This window comes from Ixodes scapularis, unplaced genomic scaffold (genome assembly GCF_016920785.2).
Source record: "Ixodes scapularis isolate PalLabHiFi unplaced genomic scaffold, ASM1692078v2 PGA_scaffold40__2_contigs__length_1045541, whole genome shotgun sequence".
Taxonomy (NCBI): domain Eukaryota; kingdom Metazoa; phylum Arthropoda; class Arachnida; order Ixodida; family Ixodidae; genus Ixodes; species Ixodes scapularis.
The window spans coordinates 714,777-735,056 of NW_024609869.1; positions in this window are offsets into that span (position 1 = coordinate 714,777).

Here is a 20,280-nt window from a genome sequence, read left to right on the forward strand (position 1 = left end):
CGCATCCAGCGGTCACACTCGAGCCTGTCAGTTTCTTACCTCATCAAACCAAAAAAAGAAATAATTGTGCAAACGCACGTTTTTCTACAATATAGAGCCAAGTGGATGAGTTTCAATTGCAGGTCATTTGAATAATATTTGCTGTTCGATGACTTAGCAGCATTAAGAAAATGTTAGATTTACTTAACTTCAGGTTTTTTTTTTAGCGAAACGCCGGCTACTATTCTGAGACTACCGGAAAGTAACATTCAAGTTAAGGTTTCGTGTGATAGCCAATTGATCCACAAGGATCGTGCACCGCTTACGCCTAATTCGCTTGTTGCGATTTTGCTTTCTGTTGCGCAGTTCCGACAAGTGGGAAACCTAAAGTAAAATCTCATCAGCCGATTCTACATTTTTTTCTTGATATTTTTTTTTTATTCTTTAGCTCTTCAGAAGAATCGGGTTTTGGACGTTTAAAACTGGCTAATATACTTTCATTTGTGTTCGCTTAACTATTACTGTTTACGATACGATGCTACTACGGGCGGTATGGCAACTGACATATCTAGCACAGTTCTGTGGGCAAAAATGTTGGTTTTGTTTGATAATTTAAAGGCCTGAAATCTCTAAAAAAGCCGACGTATAACCAAACTCCTTATTTGTTAGTCAGGGTCTTGGTATTTTTACCTCAAATTTAAAAGAAGTTCCAGAGTTAGGCATTTCTGCGGTTGTTCGGTAGCTACCTTGCTTTTTTGGGCCTTAGTTTCGCAGGAAATGCGAGAATCAGGCTTCATTGCTGGTTGTTTGATTAAGACATGGCATCTTTGGCTCATGCGTAGCAGTTTGACCATGATGCGGTGGATCAGAAAAAAAGTGAAAGCCGTTTACAACTCCCTGTAACAACGAATTGGAGCGCAGCTCTTGAGGAGGAGGAGGGAAGGGTACTGAGGGTTACCTGTTCTCGGAGGGGGGGGGGTCACGTGACCCCCCCCCCCCCCCGAGGGCACGTGACCTTGGTGGGGACACGGGGGGGGGCAGTCACGTGCCCCCATCAGAGGTCACGTGACCACGGGAGGGGGTCACGTGACCTCGGGGTGTCACGTGACTCCCCAGGTCACGTGACCAAATTTTTCCGCTAGATTTAGAGGGGAACTTTTTCCGCTAGATTTAGCGGAGAAATTGTTTCCGCTAGATTTAGCGGGGAAATTGTTCCGCTAGATTTAGAGGGGAAATTTTTCCGCTAGATCTAGTGGGGAAATTTTTCCGCTAGATTTAGCAGGGAAATTTTTCCGCTAAATTTATCGGGGAAATTTTTCCGCTAGATTTAGCGGGGAAATTTTCCAGCTAGATTTAGCGGGGAAATTTACCCATAATGCACCGCGCGGTTACGCCGACGGCGACGGCGACGGCGACGCCGCTCTAGCCGGAAACGGGCGCCTAAGAGCTGCGCTCTAAAAAAACATAGCAAAGCCAAGAAAAGTATCTGGTGACAGAGCAGCAAAGAAAAAGACGTCCTTGGGATGCGGGAGCGCGGGGCTGTAAGGCAACAAGCGCGTGACGGATATAAAAAATAGTCTTGGCCCGAGCTTCGTCGTGTTCGGTTCCTTTCCTTTCTTTGCCACCACACTATTGACCCGGGAACTATGGCCGCGAACACGCAATAAACGGATCGTACGGGTGAGCCTCCCCATATCATCAACCACTACGCTGTATGCCTCCCGCCCTTCTGTCCACGGCACCCGAAAATCTGGATTCTGCAGGTTGAAGCCCAATTCGGCGTTTCGAAGGTCACGTCGCAAACGACGCGTTTCGACCACCTGCAGCTGCCCTTCCCAACAAAGTAGAATCGGAAGGTTATGACATTTTCTCAAATCCCCCACCGCTGCACCGTACGACGCGCTGAAAGCGGCAATCTTAGAACGAACGGCGGTTCCGGAACTCAAGCGCCTACAGCAGCTGCTGGCAGCAAAAGAGATCGGAGATCGGCGATCTTCACATTTACTCCGTCACATGCAGGCCCTCCTTGGCGAGCGCTCAGCGATGTTTGATGCGACATTACAAACATAACTTTTTCCACAACGTCTTCCTTCGACTGTCCAGATGCTATACTTACCACGGCAGCAGATTTGACCCTGCCAGCTCTGCCACAGCACTAAGACAAAATCATGGAGGTCGCACCACCACAGATTTTTGTTCACAACTCGAACGTACATCAGCTCTCTGAACCCCAACAGCAGAGATTCGCCTCCTCTGAAGAAATGACGGCCCTTCGGGAGGAAATCAAGAACCTGACCACACTCGTCGCAAGCTCCCTTGTTCGTTGTTCAGAGCCATCCCATGACTCGTCCCGTTCTGCTCGAACTGCGAACCGAGCATCACAATTGCGACGTTTTTTTCGCTTCGAGAAGCCAGTCTCCAGAAGTTCAACCTTGCTTGTACCATCAAAAATTTTGTTCCAGAGCAGAACGCTGCACGCAGCCTTGTGGATGGTCAAAAAACGAAACCATAAAACACTGGCGGCGACGAGTGCTCCTCCTAAACCTTTTGACAATCGCCTGTTTTTCCTCAAAGACGAACTTTGAAATGTTAAGTTTCTCATCGACATAGGGGCCGAGGTCAGCATTCTTGCTTCGCAAACCGCTGACAAAGGCTCTACTCCCATCTCTTATCTACGAGCAGTAAACGGCAGCAGCCTCCCTGTGTACAGGAGACCCCTTGCTGTCGAACTAGCTGCAATCGGCGAATTTTTCGATGGGTATTTCTTGTTGCACCAGACAGCCACGCCATCCTGGGTGCGAACTTCTTATCCCATTTCACAATTTTGGGCGACATGGCACGCAAGAATCTCATTGATTCTACCACCTGACTCTCCATAATGGGCAAGCCCACAACCATCTCACCTTTCGCCTTAACGATAAAATACAGCGTACCCGAGCCGTACACAAGCCTCATCAAGGAATTCCCGATTTTGACTGCCTCCCTTGACTGGACCAAACCTGCCACGCATGACGTTGTAGACAGTATCACCATCCACGGTCAACCTACCCATGCAGTTCCCCGGCGATTAACCCCTGAGAAACTTCGCATCGCCCGGCGAGAATTCGAAAATATGTTTGAAATGGGAATCGCTAGGTCATCCTCGAGCTGTTGGTCCTCGCCCCTCCACATGATTCCCGAGAAAACTGGCGACTGGAGGCCTCATGGGGATTACCGTGCTTTAAATTTAGCCACGCTCCCTGACCGCTACCCATCGTCTAACATTCAAAACTTGACTATCAACCTCAGAGGATCTATTTTTTTTTTTTTTCAAAAATAGATCCTACGAAAGCATATCATCAAATTCCTGTAGCCATAGAAGACATCCCCAACACCGCCACCACGACATCATTTGGCAAACTATCCAAAGATTTATCGACGTCGTGACACGAGGACTTAAGTTCGTTTTCGCGTACGTCGACGATATTCTTGTCGCAAGTACATCACCAGAGGACCATCTCTATCATCTCCGGCTCCTGTTTGAAGGCCTTCGAGACTACAACCTCATCATAAACGTGGACAGGTGTGAGTTCGGATTTCCTTCGTTGGACTTTTTGGACATACGGTGGACAAACAAGGCATTCAACGACTAACGACGAAACTCAAGGTCATTTCTGAGTTTCCTCGGCCTTTATCCCTCCGTCAACTGTGTCGTTTTCTGGGGTTGGGAAACTTTTACCACCGTTTTATACCACATTGTGCGACCATCCTCCTACCTCTTGAAGCAATGCTCACGCAATCCAAGTCTCCAGCAGCTATACTCCTTTGGAATCAAGAGGCCGACAACGATTTCTCCGCTGCCAAGAATAGGTTAACCCAGGCGACCCTGTTGCAGCATCCCCAACATGGTGCTCTTCGAAGCATCATGGTAGACGCTTCCGGAGTCGCTATCGGCGCTGTGGTACAGCAGGTCCTTGGTGGAGCCTGAAAACCGCTCGGTTATTTCTCGAAGAAAATGACCAGCACTGAGCAACTGTACAGCGCTTTCGGCCGAGAGTTATTAGCTGCCTGCCTGGCTGTGAAACATTTTCGATATTTCTTAGAAGGTCGCCAATTCATCATCTTCACGGACCACAAGCCTTTGACGCATATTTCCTTAGCTGCCAGAACCAGTTACTCTCCAAGAGAGGTCAGGCACCTCTCTTTCTTGAGAGAATAGTCAACAGACATACGACATGTCAAAGGAACGCAAAATATCCCTGCAGACAGCTTAGCCACATTGCTTCAGTTGACACCGCCGATTTGTCGCGGGAAACGTTCGCTAGTCTGCAGCAACAAAACGAAGAAGACAGGAACCTACGCCACTCAACAACCTCCCCACAGCTCACAGACGTTCCTCATTTTTCGTCAGACATCACCATTGTTTGTGACACTTCCATAAGCAGGCAAGGCCCGTTCGTCATTGAAAAGTTATGCCGACGAGTTTTCGACTGTCTTCACTCTCTCGCTCACCCTGAAATTCGAGCGTCACAAAAACTGGTCGAGGAACGCTGCGTCTGGCCGGGCATGAACGGCGACGTCTGACATTCGGCGAGAGCATGTTCGCCGTGCCAGCGAGCAAAAACATCCGCACACCGTAACGCCACTTGCCAAGTTTGCGCCTCCCGACGGCCCTTTAAAAAAAGTCGACATTTATCCCGTCGGAGCTCTACCACCCTGCAAAGGCTACCGATGCCTCCTCACGATTGTTGACCGGTTCACTCGTTGGCCGGAAGCAACACCAATCCAAGACTTCACAGCTGAGACCGTTGCATCAGCTTTCATCAAAACCTGGGTCGGGTGCTTCGGAACACTTATCAAGGTCGTCAAAGACAGGGGACGACAGTTTGACAAGCTAGGTCTTTTTTGACAGCCACACGGACAGCTGCCTATCATCCTCAAGCGAATGGACTTGTTGAGATATTTCACCGTCAACTAAAAGCTTCTAATATGGCTTACCAAGATGCAACTCGTTGGTTAGAGCTCCTTCCTATCGTTCTTCTTGGTCTTCGTGCGGCTGTCAGAAAAGACCTAGCTTGTTGGCCAGCCCAATTCGTCTATGACACTTCACTTCGGTTGTCGGCCTAGTTGGCAAAGCCCTTGCACCCTACAGCAACACCTTCTAAGATCGAGACATACGTCAAGAGACTACAGAGTATCTTCAGAGAGATCAGGCCTCTACCCATTTGGGCAAAAGCAACAACCAAACCATTCATCAACAAAGACCTTAGTGAAGCAACACAAGTTTATCTTAAGACCAGATGTGGTACGACGCTCTCTTCAGCCACCCTACAGCGGTCCATATCTTGTCTTTGCGTGAAATTAGAAAAATTGCACCATCAAGATTAATGGACGAGAGGAAGTGGTTGCCAAGGACCGCCTCAAACAGGCCTACCTCGAGGCAATTCAAACATTGTGTTTAGACGCAGAAACACAGTGCTCATCGAGGCAGGAAGCTTCCGGTTGCCCATTTACTTTTCCTCCATAACTTCAACATAAAACTGTTCGTTCGAGCGACTCCGTCTTTGGGGAGGAGAGTTATGTGGTGACAAAGCAGCAAAGAAAAAGACGTCCATCGGAAGCGGGAGCGCGTTGCTGGAAGGCGACAAGCGCGTGACGGATATAAAAAAAAATAGTCTTGGCACGAGCTTCGTCGTGTTCGGTTCCTTTCTTTGCTTCGCCACCAAAAGTACTTTGGCACTAAGTAACGGATTGGAGAAAAACCTAACTAAGCCCAAGTTTGGCACCTAGGATTGGCATACTTAGGCAAAGTTAAGCGATTTTTTGCCGTGCTGCCTGCGGAAGTTCACTTAAAGCTTCACAGTGGTATTCAAAACGTGGTTGCGCTGTTAGTCTTTCGTACAATTATTTGCTGGGGCTTAAACGGACATTGAAGTCCAAAGGAAGAGTTTTATACACAGGGTCCTACGTTTTCGGGGTATAGTACAGCGAAGCTGTTTATGGCTAGGGTTCCGTGGCTTTTTCGTGCGCATCAACAAATACTTTATTTTCCCTGGTAAATTTAGCAGAAAAATTTCCCCGCCAAATTTCGCGAAAAAGTTCCCCCGCTAGATTTGGCGGGTAAACTTTTCCACCACATTTAGCGCAAACATTTACCCTCCAAATTTAGCGAAAATATTTTCCCGCTAAATTCATCGGAAAAATTTCCCGCCAAATTTAGCAGGAAAATATCCCCGCCCAATTTAGCGGAAACGTATCCCCGATAAATTTAGCGGAATAATTTCCTCGTCAAATGCAGCGGGAAAATTTGCTGGCTAAATTTGGCGGTGGAATTTTTCCGCTAAATTTAGCTGCAAAATTAGCGCGAAGGAGGAGGAGAAGGGAAGCGCATTACCCTCTCTTTGTCGTCGTTCCAAGCCACTTTTTTTTTTTCATTTATTATCTCTCAGGGCCCGAAGGCATTACTTGCGTGCCTAGTTTCCTTTCCATCCGCAGGATGGCGGTCACGTCGCGCGAGTTTACATTCACTGCGGAGTGAATATAGATTTCACATTTAAATATTCTAAGCCTAAATGGTAAAACAAAATGGCTAGGTGGCGTAAGCTACCGCCCGATCCAAAGGGCTCAGCCGTATTCATCCATCCATCCATCCATTTAGTTTCCTCCGGCTCCTCGGGGCGGCGATAACCCTCCGACACCTTTTGCCACGATGACCACTGATCTAGACAATAAATGTGTTCGTACCTTTGTTCAAAATTCCGTCTCACGTCTTTGTCGTGTGCTAAACAGCTTGCTGGTCATCCACCTTTACAGAGCGGAATGGATAATGATTTTTCGGGGTAAACTTGGTTTTGGCTTTGGGGTTTTTGTTCTTTATTTGTTTATACTGCTGGTTTCTTTCGAGAGCTTAGCTAGAAAGGATTTTAGTGCTGTACTTTTGCTACAAAGCGCTAAAAAATCTATAAAAATTGCTGCATTTACGAGATGGGGTAAAATTTGTTCTACTCAGCTTTTGTTCTTGGAAGGAAAGAAAACATGAATATGTAATTTTTGGAACTATATACCTTTAGTGACTAGAAAACTTGTGGACTCGCTGATGCACTAGCTGGTTGTTAATGTAACCATCTTTGTGCTTTAGTCCTGCAAAGTGCTTAGGGTGAACGTTCTGCCTTAGATTTAGAATAGGCCAGTACAGTTGAGGCGACACAAAGATCAGTGCGGGTATCACTGGTGCCTGAAAGCAACCTCCGCTGTGAACTCTAATGGCGAATTCCACTGGTCGTTTGGAGCGCGCCGGGATCGACTTTTCTGGAGCGAGCCTATTTCACTGGGCAATCGGGATCGAGACCGACGTGTTTCACTGGTGTATTTTGGATTAGCTACCGTTCCAGACCTCGATCTGGATCTAAGAAAAGTCGCTCCCACGATTTCGGGGGATTCAACCGGAAGCCAGCCGGGCCAGCCCTCGGCGCACACACGTGAATTCATTTCTCGTGGGGCATCTCGACCGATCTCGTCCATCTCGCCTCAGAAGAAGAAGCACGTCGCGGGCTGGGCTCCTAGATTGTCTCGACATCAGAAGAATACGTAATGGCCGCTTGCTTACCCCTTGGCTCGGCAGGCGGTTCGTTTTCCAGGAAGGAGAAGAGAAGGTATTTGCCGGCGCTGCGGGCATTTCGGCAATCTTTGCTAGAAGCGCCTGAGCCATTCCTGCCGCTCGTGCGTCGAACACGTGTTAGCGCCGCGATTGCGAAAACGTCTTCGAAACGACCGCGGCGGCCGCGGAAAGGGAATTCCCGAGCAGTTGAATGACGGGAAGGCATCCGTCGATCCCGGAGCAATGGTCATGTTCCACTGGGGATCCGTAGGCTGCGCGACCCCGTTCCAATCGTGTGCTCCAGTCCGGATCTGGTCAACTGATCCCGGCGCGCTCCAAAACGCCCAGTGGAATTCGCCATAAGCAATACCGGCCGTGCACTTTGCGTTTCTAATTTTTTTAAATAACGTAATGAGGTTTAGGTGGATCATATATCTTAACCACGCCCGCAGGATATTCATGAAACGTCTGTACAAAATTAGGATGTCTGCGGAACCATATCTGCTGGCAGGCGAGTCATTGCCTAGAACCAGCATTTCGCAAGTTTCGCTCCGAGTGCGCTGAGCTGTGAGAAAACCGTCTCAATGTGGTTGAGTTCTGTTTCATCGCTTGGTAATGGAGTGTGGGATAAACGCTGTCAGTGTTTTGTGCACGGCGCAATGGTAATTGGAAACTATCTAAAATTCTAAATCAAGGTAGCGTTTCTATTCTCAGGGCCTGGAGACTGAGGAAAAAATCACAAGCAGCAAGCTTTGTGTTTCGAATTATCTACTTTTCCCCCGAATTTCTGAGTCAAAATCTTGTACCCAACAGGAGTTCGCCTGCGTCCTCTCTTTGACCTGGTTTTGATCGCATTAAAGTGTAAAATGGTCAAACTGAAGTGAAACTAGATAAGGAATATGCTAAAAGGGGTCGTCCCAAGTGCTTAACTGAACGAGCTTTATTCTGGTTGTTTGTTGAAGGCTTATTTCCTAGTAGGAGATCATTCACCGGTGTAAAGATCATGAAGATGTTCAACAAAAAATGCAGATATAATGGCCTATTTTGTGCAAGTCTTTTCTTATTGCGTATTGCGCGTTTATTTGGCCGAGACATTCACGGGCGCAAGCTTTCTGCTCATGTTTTGTCACGAGAGCTGGGCGTGGGTCTGTGCCACAAGTCGGACTCACAGCTACATTTCCTTGCGACATGTGACCATCAGAACGGTTCACCAAGCCAACACGTTTTAGAGATGATGGGCCCGCACAATCCGGCTCCTATATATTCTATCGCCACGCATGAAACGGCGGTATGTTAAGCACGCAGTTTATGACAACGACCCGAGCTATTAACACGAAAAACAGAACCGTAATGTAGACACGGAAATCAGACGGACTTCACGGGCGACCGGAAACGAACGACACAGTCCCGCAGATGATGTCATGCTGGAAGCGTTAACCAAACCGCCGATTAGGGCTGAGAGTCTGGCAGAGAACACCACAGTAGATGTCATTCTGTGTACGACGCCGTCCAAAACGGAAACGTCAGAAACCTCAGTGAAGGCGTGTTTCAGCAATTCTAGAACAAGGAAGCTGAATTATCAACGCAACGAGGATGTTTAACACGGGAATCACCTGTTGTGGTACCAACGGTGCTGCGACCTGAGTCTGGCTCTGGTGCACTCCGGACATCGCGGAACCACAGCCATGATAAGTGCTATAGAAGTTACATGTTTTGGCTAGGAATGCATAAAGAGATTAAATCAAAAGAGGCGGAAAGTATATTCAATGCCAAATAAATAAAAAAACCAAGCTGAAGGCACCCATGACAGATTCGGACCGTCCATCAACAGCCTGGGATACTCTAAAAAAATCTGTTCTTGAAAAAATGCTTGACAAAGGCCTCCTTCAGAGTGTTCAAAACAAATCTCTGTATTTCCTTAAAATTTTCAAGTGAAAGAAATCTCCGTCCCTTGAGAGTTATTTTTGTTAAAGAAAATAAAGAATTTACAACTAAGAAATTTATGCCAGCAGGGTAATGCTGAAAAAGACTGGTAAGCATGCGCTGTGAGACGACGCATTGTCACAGGAAAATGCGTGAAGCGCGCGGCTGCGCCTTCGGGCGCTGCGCAAATGACTACGCTTTTGCGTGCTCCGACCAACACCTTGAATGACATTTTGAATGCGAAAGCATTAACTGTCTCATTGAGTGAAGCCGGTCAAGCTGCGAAAAAGGCAACTAAATTTCCATTGGCTGGGCGTTGTCTGTAGCACCGAAGCGGCACCTAAATTCCCATTGGCTGCGAAAAATGTCTCAGGGAGGTTTCTGTAAACAAAGTCAATTATGGCTTTGAAAAGAAAATTGCCTACATTTCGGTCCGTGTGGCAATCGAACTCGGGCCTTCGGGGTGCTAGACGAGAACGCTTCCCCGACGCCACGGAGGCTCCACGGTCCCGGCTGACTAGAGCTATGCCTGCGTGCGTCATGCTTTCGCATTCCCACACGTAAGCAGTCTTATACCCCTGTCAGACGGCGCAACAAATGGCAATTATGCCGAATGACGTTCAGTGTAAATGTAGTTTAGGCACTGCCACACGGCAACTCAAATGGCATTTAACCTAAATGTCATTTTAGGTAAACTGAATTCCCCAGACTTATTTACGGCTCGTAAAGCGTACCCTCGTCGGCAGCACTCAACGAGGGTACGCTACCCACGGCTCCAGTTATACAGTAGGCCTAATGGCTCTGAACATGGCCTTTGCTCGCCTCGGTCGGCTCTTGGTTCGTTGGTTGCAGTTGCTCTCCACATTTACGCGTTTTTACGCTGTCGGAAGGAGCGTCTGCTGCGAAGAAACGGCCACCTGTCAACTGGACACCCAAGAGACGTCGGCGCTCAAACTATGTGAGACGACCGCCTCCAACGTCTTCGGTGGCAGACGCGGAACAGCGGGTTTTGCACCGGCATACGAACTTCTTCAGAAGCTCTCGGGTTCCTCAAGTCCATCACAACACCGAAACCTCAAGGAACGTGTTTGGGTAAGGTATAACTATGATGGTGGGCGTAAGCTGCTAAGTCAACAGGAGCACGCAAAACAATTAGCTGGAGGGACGGCCGCCTAGTACCCGTCTTGCGTGTGTGGGCCGTCGCAGTATTGCGTAGCTCAACGTCTGTAGTGGAGGTATTCGCCACCCTGACCTACTGCTGGGTTTTACGTTCCCATTGATACGCTAAAAAAAAGGGCTGCTTGAATTTTATCTCTTAACGTGTATATTTGTAGCTATCTTTAATATGATGTTGGAAAAATTCCATGCTGTTTCAAAGTAAAATATGCTACGTGTGTTTACATCTAAGCATGATATCACCAGGAAAATGATTCGTGCACAATTTTATTCCAAAACATTCTAAAAATTTTTTATTGTATGTTTAGGTATTGCACACATTGAATACAGTTGCTGCACAGTTGCCACTTAGAATAAATCTACATGTTCCAGAAAAACATCTGCTGCTAGGAGCCACCGTAGAATTAGGCAAAATGAACTGGCTTCGTTAGAGAAATCTACAAGTTCTCGGGATCACTCTCTGAATAATAAGCTGCAGTCTCTTGCAGCCATAGCCCCTTGTGTGACATTCACTTGTTTACAGACGGGCAGTGCAAACGCACTGCAGAACTTGGTCTGTTAGAGGAGCCTTCTGGAAAATCAGCATTAAAAGAATTGTGTGGGGCCTACGAGGAACAGTGCAATAACCAGCATCCGGGCCACCACTGGTATTGGCCCTGTCGCGAAAGGCCCCGGGAAACGACCTTGCCGTTCCATACCGACCGGCACGGGTGATCGCCCTGGAGCATCATTGCCAGGTGGCTACGGTCAGCTGCGCCCTGAGACAGAGCGAGAGGCGTCCTGGAGTCGCCAACGCACCTTGGTTTGCGCAACTTTGCGGGGACGACGTGACCTTCTCCGAGGGGTTATCGGGTTGACCCACGGCAGTGTCATCTGGTCGTCTTTGCCGTCCGGCCCCTCTCTTTGCTTCTCCTGCCTGACCTCGACGTACGGCGACACGACAGCCTTGGGACGCCCTCGACAAAGGAGGGAGCTTTACTCAATTTCCCCAGCTTACATCGCCCATGGGATTATCCCCTACCACGCGGAAGCCAGGACGCCTGCAATTACGAATGTCTTTTGCCTTTCTCAACTTCGATGGCACCATTGTCCGCCGACATTGACCGGCGACACCGCGGCCAAGGATGTCTGGCCCTTCTGTGTGTGTGTCGCGTGTGGCAGTGTGAAAGAGAGGGGAAGGGCATACCTGAATCTTAGGGACACTGGCCCCACAGTCTTGGTGAAGGCCTGAACCCTGGGGATTACCTACTAGGAATGTGGGGAAAGGTGACCTTATAAAATGAGCAGCAGGCCGCTGCTAGCGTGTGTTCTCAAGCGCTCTCAAGCGCTCTCCCGTCAAATGATGTAACCTGTTAATATGTATATATAAAGAGTTACCTTTACGAGACACCCTCCTGCCCCATGGTCCTTCCTGGGTCCGGCTACCACATGAGTTCCTGCCCTGGCTCGGCTCCCTGCCGTACCCAGAGTCCCCGGACAACCGCTCGGTCCCAACAGCCCCAAGAAACTTCAGACCAGTGACAATGTCAGTGATGATACCATCAGCTACAAAACACGCCAACGAAGCAGTGATGCCAACGAAGTAGTAGTGGCGAAAGCAGTAATGTGCAGCTGACAAGACTTAAAACGAAGAGGCCACATAGCCGTAGAAGCTGCTGCGGCTCAGTTATGAAGCAGCCCGAATGCTCTACTATAGCACCGTGAAGATGCGAGAGTCACTTGCAGCAGCAGTGATGGCATTCCTTAATAAAATGGCGGAGCAAGGAGCTCCTATCTATATATCTGTTGTATTTAATAGTTACGGATCAAAGGAATTTGCTTAACAGTAATGACTTGTGATATTCGTCTTTATTGTAAACTTCCATTGTAATAACTTTTCTTTACTACACAGTTGCACTCTCCATTTTCTCTTAGGAAAGCAAGCTAAATTAGGCGTTTGTGCCTCGGCAGTGTTTATTTGTCTTTGAGGTATTGCGAGAATGCATTTTGCTGTAGTACATTATAAATTAAACCGATGCAGTGTGATTGCTAGCCTGGTGATACACAAACGCACATTAGTACGATCCTCATACACATCAAAATGGGCAGGGGCAACATCACCTGGATAGCAAGATACTAGTGAATTTACTACACTTTCAACGATTGACCATAGTTTTCAAATTGAACATGACTGCTGCATCTGCTTTTGGCTGGAGTTAATGTTCAGTCGGTGAAGCACTGATTGACCACGAGTCCCAGCCGAATGCTGACTCACCAGTCATGTCCAATCGACGTGCCGAGGTTGATCAAGGAAGATAGTAGATGAAGTAAATTCACTATGCATGCCTTGCTATCCAAGATGCTGCTGGCAAAGGCACTGAACTTGTGATCCCTTGATTCTGCAGCGAAAGTTTTCGTCCCACGAGCTCCCAACTGCAGTGCACTAACGCAACCGGCCATCAATTCTCCACCACCATAAGGAGACTATTTTAATAAAAGATATATAGAAGCAGCAATGCTTCTTACACCAATTTGTACAGTAACTGTTGAGCCAACGTTGTCCTGTAGTAATCCTTTCACCACCAAACACGCAAGCACTTTGTAGAATCATATTTTATCTTCATGTTGCCATACGCTTCGACCGTATGCACCAAGTCAGTGGATAACCATCTGCCTTTCAACTCTCCTAAATGTTGCCACGTTGGTCACCTCCAGGAAGACCAGTGATGAGTAACTGACGCTGACTCAAACTGGCGACACCCTTCAACGCAATTAAGAAACCAGACAGCCTATAATTATGTTCAACAACTGGCTCCAGTTCACTGGACGTATCAGCAAAGTGCATTCAAGGTTAGGTGGATGCTGGGGTTTGGTACTTGGGTCTTTGAGGGCACAGGTGCTGACACCCCAAACAGCTTCCATTTTCGATCAGGGATGTTGCAGGTTTGATTGGCCCTACTATCCCAAATTATGTGCTAAACAATCAGGTGCACTGTGATGTCTAATCTGGCAGCGGAGTATGCATAGAGTAGCCCCCTCGGAAAAAGCAGTTTACTGAAAGCTTAGTATTTGTAACTGTAGATTTTGAATGTGATTGGTACTTTTCAAACTAGTGACTAAAGTTTTCAGTTTTCTTTCTACTTCCTTTCGAGATGTCTAGCACATTACTTATCCGTCAGTGCGAAAAAGGTTAATAACTTGACACGAAGACTCGGAAAAAGATGTCCAGCTGAAGGTTTTCGTCCTGGAACCTGAATGCAGCCTTGAAATTCTCCTATGTGGGGGCACTCATTTCCAACGACTACCTTCCAGTCGACCGTTGGGTAGTGTAGCTTGCGGTGGGCGACAGCAATACTTGTTTTAATTGTTCTCGTGGTTGGTTGTGTGCGTGGTTGCGCTCTGTTTGTGGGAAAGTTCTCGATACAAAGGCCACAGGCCTTTCAATGACGCGTCTTCTCCCACTTCTCTCAATGCAGCTCCCAGCCCGGGCAGAGAGGCGGGCAGGCCAGCACTATGTGACGTGGCACATCGTAGTGTGCTAGAAGCGTTGAGGATTCTAGCAGACCGTTGGCACGCTTGTACCCCTCTGCTTCCGTCTTCGTCCAGGCCGATTCCTTATCCTTATCCAGAAGGCTACGAAGTGGTTCCAACACATGGGCGACTCCCTTCAGAAAATAACCATAGAAGTTCAGAGCTTCGAAGAACGACTGTAACTCTGTCTGGTTCGTCAATTCTGGAGCTTTTTTGATGACCTCCACCTTTTCGGCCGAAGGATCGACGACGGTCTTGTTGACACGGTACAACAGGTACGATATCTCCTTGACCTGAAAAGCGCACTTGTCAGCATTCGGGCACAGGCCGTCATCATGGATGCACTGCAGCACCCTCGGCAACCATTTGTCGTGTTCTCTGCATGCTCTCGTTTGTCCGCCGATGAGAATGTCATCCGAAAAACCCTGCACTCCTTCGAGGTCGTTCCAGAGTTCTTTCATATAACGCTGGACGATGGCCACAGACACGGACACATCAAACTTTAATCGGGTCACCTAAGAAAGCTCTTGTGCGTCGTTACAATCAAGAAGAATAAAATCTCCGCGTTGACGCCAAGTTGCTAATAAGCTTGATAGAAGTCAAGCCGGGAAAACGCCGAGCAACCTTCCAGCCTTGCTAGTAGCTAACCTGGAGTGAGTAGCGGATAAGTCTTCGTTTTGACGACTGGGTTGATTGTCCCGTTGTAGTCACCACAAATTCTCACCTTCCCATATTTAAAAACCGGGGCGATAGGCGTCGCCCAACGACAATGCTTGACCGGAATGTGGACACCTTGTTCCACAAACTTCTCGATACATCGTCCACTTTCAGCAAAAGCGCGAATGGTACTTTGACGAGCTTTGTTCAGTTTGGGTGCGGCTTGATCATCCACTCCAGTTTGCACCAGGGGACCCTTGCTCTTCCCCAGCTCGGGCATGAACACTTCCGAGAAGTCCCCGAAGAAAGCTGCCACTTTCGTTCCAATATGTGCTGCTGGCCTACAGCTGGAAGGCTCTCTGCATTGCATTTCCGGGAAACGGGAGCTTTATGAAGCTGATGAAGCCCTTCCAGGGGGATGCCTTAAGGATAGAACCAGTCCCGTCCCAAAATACTGATTCCGGCTTCCTTCGTGATGACTAGCGCAAGCTGAGCTTCTCTGCCGCCATACTTGGCCTGCAATTTCTCCTCTCCCACGAGATACACAGGTTGTTGAGTGTAAATGCGGACTCATCGCGTGCCTAGTCGAAGCGCCTTCTCGGAAATTTCTAGCTTGCACATTGTCCTCTGGTTAACAATGGAGCACACGGAACCAGAGTCCACCTGCATAAGTACTTGGTTTTCGTTGACCGTGACAGTTGCCATGAACGCTGGCAGGTCCCTCGCAATGTTGTAAAGTTCGTACAGCGGGGCGCGTCCCGATTTGACAGCGCTTGTCTTTACTGTGCTGTTGTCGCTGCATTTTGCTCAGCTTTTTGCCGCTTCCATCTGATGGAACGCTCGGACGATGTGTCCCTTCCACTTGCAGAAATGGCACTGCACGTTTCTGCAAGTGGAAGGGACAACGAGGCCCATTCTTTTCCACCATGGGCTATAGTCGTCGCCAAGTTGCCACGAAGCTGTCGCTGCTCGCAAAAGGGCGGCTGCGTGCCCCGTAGGCTGGGGTTCTTCTTTCTCGTCGTCACCCAAAGCCTTTATTCAATCTGCTGATTGGGCCGTGCAGAAAAGAGGGGTTAGACAAGAGGCACATGGTCCCTGGCGAGTCCCCGGAATGACGAACAGTTCGGTAAAACCAGCTTGACTCGTCTTGGCTTGACTTCTGCTGACTCGCCGATGTTGCCAAACACACTCACACAACACTCACTATGCTAGATTCCGTTTCACTTTAAGTGCGAGACCCACGCTCTCAATGCCCCCGCCAAGCATGTAGGCTCACGTAGTAGGAGGGTCGTTCAGGGCAACATGCTCATGCTCATAGCTTCGACTTCGCTCGCACATGAAGCAATTGAAACAATAGCCCGTGTGTCCACTCTAATTCCCTAAGCCAGTAGTATGCTGAAATTTATGCATCACTACAAGAAGTTGGGAGTGATGCCGAGAAGTCTGGGAGGGTTGTCACATGTACGGAAATGACTGATCGATTTGCAGGTCTCTGCAAGATGATTTCCGGGGTTGGGTAAGGTTCGAGCATGTTGAATGTCAGCAGGAATACGTGGTTACACAGGATCCGTGAAGGCACGACGGTCCCATGACTGTAGCCATATGTGCCTGGAGCGTCACCGCTTTCTGAGTGCTAGCCAGTGCCAACCTCCGAAATATGGTCACGACACTTCCTCAGCGTCCCAACGTTCAGATACTAAAACTGGTAACAGTGGTCTAGCAGAGCCCCAATCACTGTAGCTGGATAGAAACATTGCAGCAGATGATCAGTCCTCTACTCTCAAAATTGGAGGGCCAATGGGGAAGCAGAGTAGTCCAAATATCACTACGCAACTTTTTCCACGGAGCTAGCATGGAACATTTTTTGAGACTCCACAGAATGAAGAACATTTTAGAAATTCTAAACATACTATTTAAAGTGCTAGAAGCTGGCACTGTCATCTCGTATCTAGAAACAGTTGTTTAGTCATTTTCACCTTGTCAAGCACGCAGACCGATTCCCGTTTTATTATATCTGGGAAGATGATCAGTCCGGTTTTGTTTTATTCCCATCAAAGCCCGTTAAAGAATAACTTTACAATGTTGGCAATAGCTATATCAGTCACGTTTGAGTGACAAACATTAGTAGGAACACAAGTTAAGAATGTGTAAAATGTTTGTAAATTTGTGAGTTTGAAACAACATCGCCTGAATTTTATAACAGCTAGAAAAACCAGGTAGTGAGATATATTCTGCTAATTTAAGGAGAAATATGTCTTAATGAATTGTATGTCGTTTCAATAAACATTTTCCGCCTTTTTTCTTGCACAAAACGTACTTACCAGGCTATGTTGCTTTGGTAGCTCCTGGCGCTCACAGGTGGCAGTCGTCCAGCGACTCTCTTAGACCTGCGGGAATCCTGGGGCAGTTTGGTTATCCCGTGTGTATTTAACTGTTCAGCGGTCTCGGCGGCGCTCACTATATTCAGCCTGTCACGTCCGAGAACGGATGCGCTCTCTTGGCAGTGGGGTGCCTCACGACGAGCAAACTGGCGATGGTTCTGTTCTCCGCAGTGGAGTATGACTTTGCAGCGCCGACTCGCTTTCTCACTTGGGTGGTTAGGCGCACACTAGTCATCTGGCCATTGGTCAGTTATTCCCACCTACGCTCACATGTATAACACATCACCGCAGGGGCGCGGTGCGAGCCGTTGTCAGAAGCGGTCGGAGACCACGAGGCCATTCTATTGCAGTATACGAACCCACAGGAGCACCCACGAAGAGGATCTCCAGCTAGGACGTTGCTTCGCGCCGTTTGGGAGCTCCTGTCTCCTGGCTCCGGCAGTTCAGCTGCGTTCTTGGACCACGGCTGCGCTTGACTCGTTAAGCAGCACCCCGACCCCGGCCGGCCGCGGGCAGAACCAGCGACCCGTCGTCTTCGTGCGCCGTCGGGATCGACATCCGGTCAGGGGACTGCCCTCTCTTCATCCACGGGACCCGCGCGGCGTCGGACAGCTCGCCGACCAGGAACCAGCCGTTCCCGTTCGTCCCGTGAAAAGTCCCGAGGGCCATACGAACCACCTTTCACAAAGGACACTACGCCTTGGTGAGCAAGCAACTGCGTCGTCGGGAACGTCACCGAAGACGTCGAATTAATAGTCACCCAATGTATGTGGGATCCGGCACCGCCGTGTTGTTTTGGTTTGTTTCGAAAGTCGGTAGTATACTTTTTTTTTTAAATCTACCCCAGCCTAGAGGAGTGGGGAGTGTGGGAACCACGTGTTCGACGCATCCCTATCTAGGCCTCGCTCAGGCAGGCCGTGGGGCGTCTCCATATCGGGGCGGTCCCGGATGCAAGGCGGGGCCGTATTCTTTTGTGGACGGCTTTCCCGCGCCCTTCTCAGATGATCTGCCGAATGTTCACCCTTCGGAATATCGGTACTCGGACACGTCCGGCCCTTCGGGAAGCCCATCTACATCTAACCACTTCGGGTGCGTCTATTCCCTCTGGTTATATAAGAAGGCAAAATCCAACGGCCAGGAGCGACTCTCGCTGGCGGAGGCTCTGCTCGACGGAGCCTTGCTTTCCTGCCCTTACCCTCCCCCCTTCCGTGATACTGTCAAAAAAGACAGCGCCGCTATTGGGGAGGAGGACAGACCGTGACGCCACAAGCGGTTAACTTTACAAGTACACGGATGGGGACAACAAATACAATGACTCAGCGCTCGGCCGACATAACCGAACGCGGCGTCAGCGTTCGGCTGGAGTTCGTGTTCTCCGGCGAAGGGGAGGAGGGGCCCTTTTGTTTCCACTCGGCGTGCATGAACAATGCAGCATGCACGATCCCAGCTCATCACAAAAGCCGAAGTGGGTCAAGCTCGCATTCTCTGACGATAGATCCGGCACTTAACGTCGCTTCGTCGATTGTTAGTATTTTGTTTTATTAAACTGCGCCCAGCGCTCTATTGTAGAAGATGACATGGCCATGCCCATAAGGCCTGTCGGCATGTGCACAGGCCTTGTGTTGAGTAAACACCAAGCGTGGGGAAAACAAACGGGTCAGAGCGCCCCCTATAGTTCGATCTCCTGCCCAATATCGGACATTGTTGGAAATCGTGCAAACGTGTGGCGTTATCGTCAATAAACACGTCAATATTCATAACCAAGGAACCTTATGTGTTTCTATGTGGCGCCCCCAAAGGGGAACCCCACAATTTGAATCAGCGGGGGGAGGTCACACAGGTGTACCTGAAACTTCAATGTCTCGGGGATACCAGGAAGCAACTTTAGATATCAAGAAACCTTTTAAGCTAAAATTCTCGACCGTTATCAAGGGAAAACCCTACAACATGTAAAGAGAAAATGAAGTGTGGTTGAAACTGGAGCTGGAAAAGATCCTAGGCGCAAAAATAATTCGACTGTCCAATTCAAGCTTTGCGTCACCAGTTACCATTATTTCAAAAGGAGATGGTACCTTTCAACTTTGTATGGACCACCGGCTGATCACTCAACAAACTAATCTATTTCCTTTTCCCATTTCACGCATCGAATTAATCATCGACGGTACTGGTGATTGTACGATGTTTTCACGCATCGACCTCTGCAAAGGCTTCTGGCAAGTCCAACTAGAGGAACAATACGAGGAGTACACTGTTTTCGTAACCATATATGATGTTTACGAATCCAACCGACTGGCATATAAGTAAAAAAATTCGCCAGCATAATTAAAAAAAAAAAAAGGTGAGCCAGGTCCTTAAACTTTACTAGGAGGGTTATGCAATGTTTACATTGACGACATCATATTCTAATCGAGGACTACAGAAGAGCATCTTGACCACCTCGCAAAGGTGCTCAAGATGCTCTTCATCAATGCGAAGAAAAGCGAGCTCTTCATCAATGCGACGAAAAGCGAGCTCTTCCAACTAAATGTTGTTTTCCTGGATCGTGTATTTGATGGCGCAACGAAGACGACAAAGCAGGAATCCATCGATCGCATCAGTTGGTGAGACCGTACAATGTTCACCTGCTTGTGTCTCTCTTAGATTGGCCGGGAATTCTCTGGTCTCCATAAAGGATTATTCTAAATTAACAAAATGTTTCACAGAACTTACCATGAAAGAAGTGCTGTTTGACTGGACTGACCAGTGCGAGATTGCGTAACAAGGTCTGATCGGCCGTATTTTCAGTGATCTTGTTCTTACACTACCCGATTTCCAACTACATATCGAGTTCAATACCGGTGCCACACACTACGGGACAGGACTGTGCTGTATCAATGAGACAACACTGCACCCCTGAGCCAACAGTTTACCGTTATCGGATACTACTGTTTCACAATTTGGGAAGCACAACTAAGCTATACACAACAACTGAGAAGACTGCACTATTTGTATTGATGAAGATTGGATACTTTTGAGCATATATCGACGGAAAAAGAAGTTTAACCTTTACACCGACCATCAAGCTCTGACCTACATTCC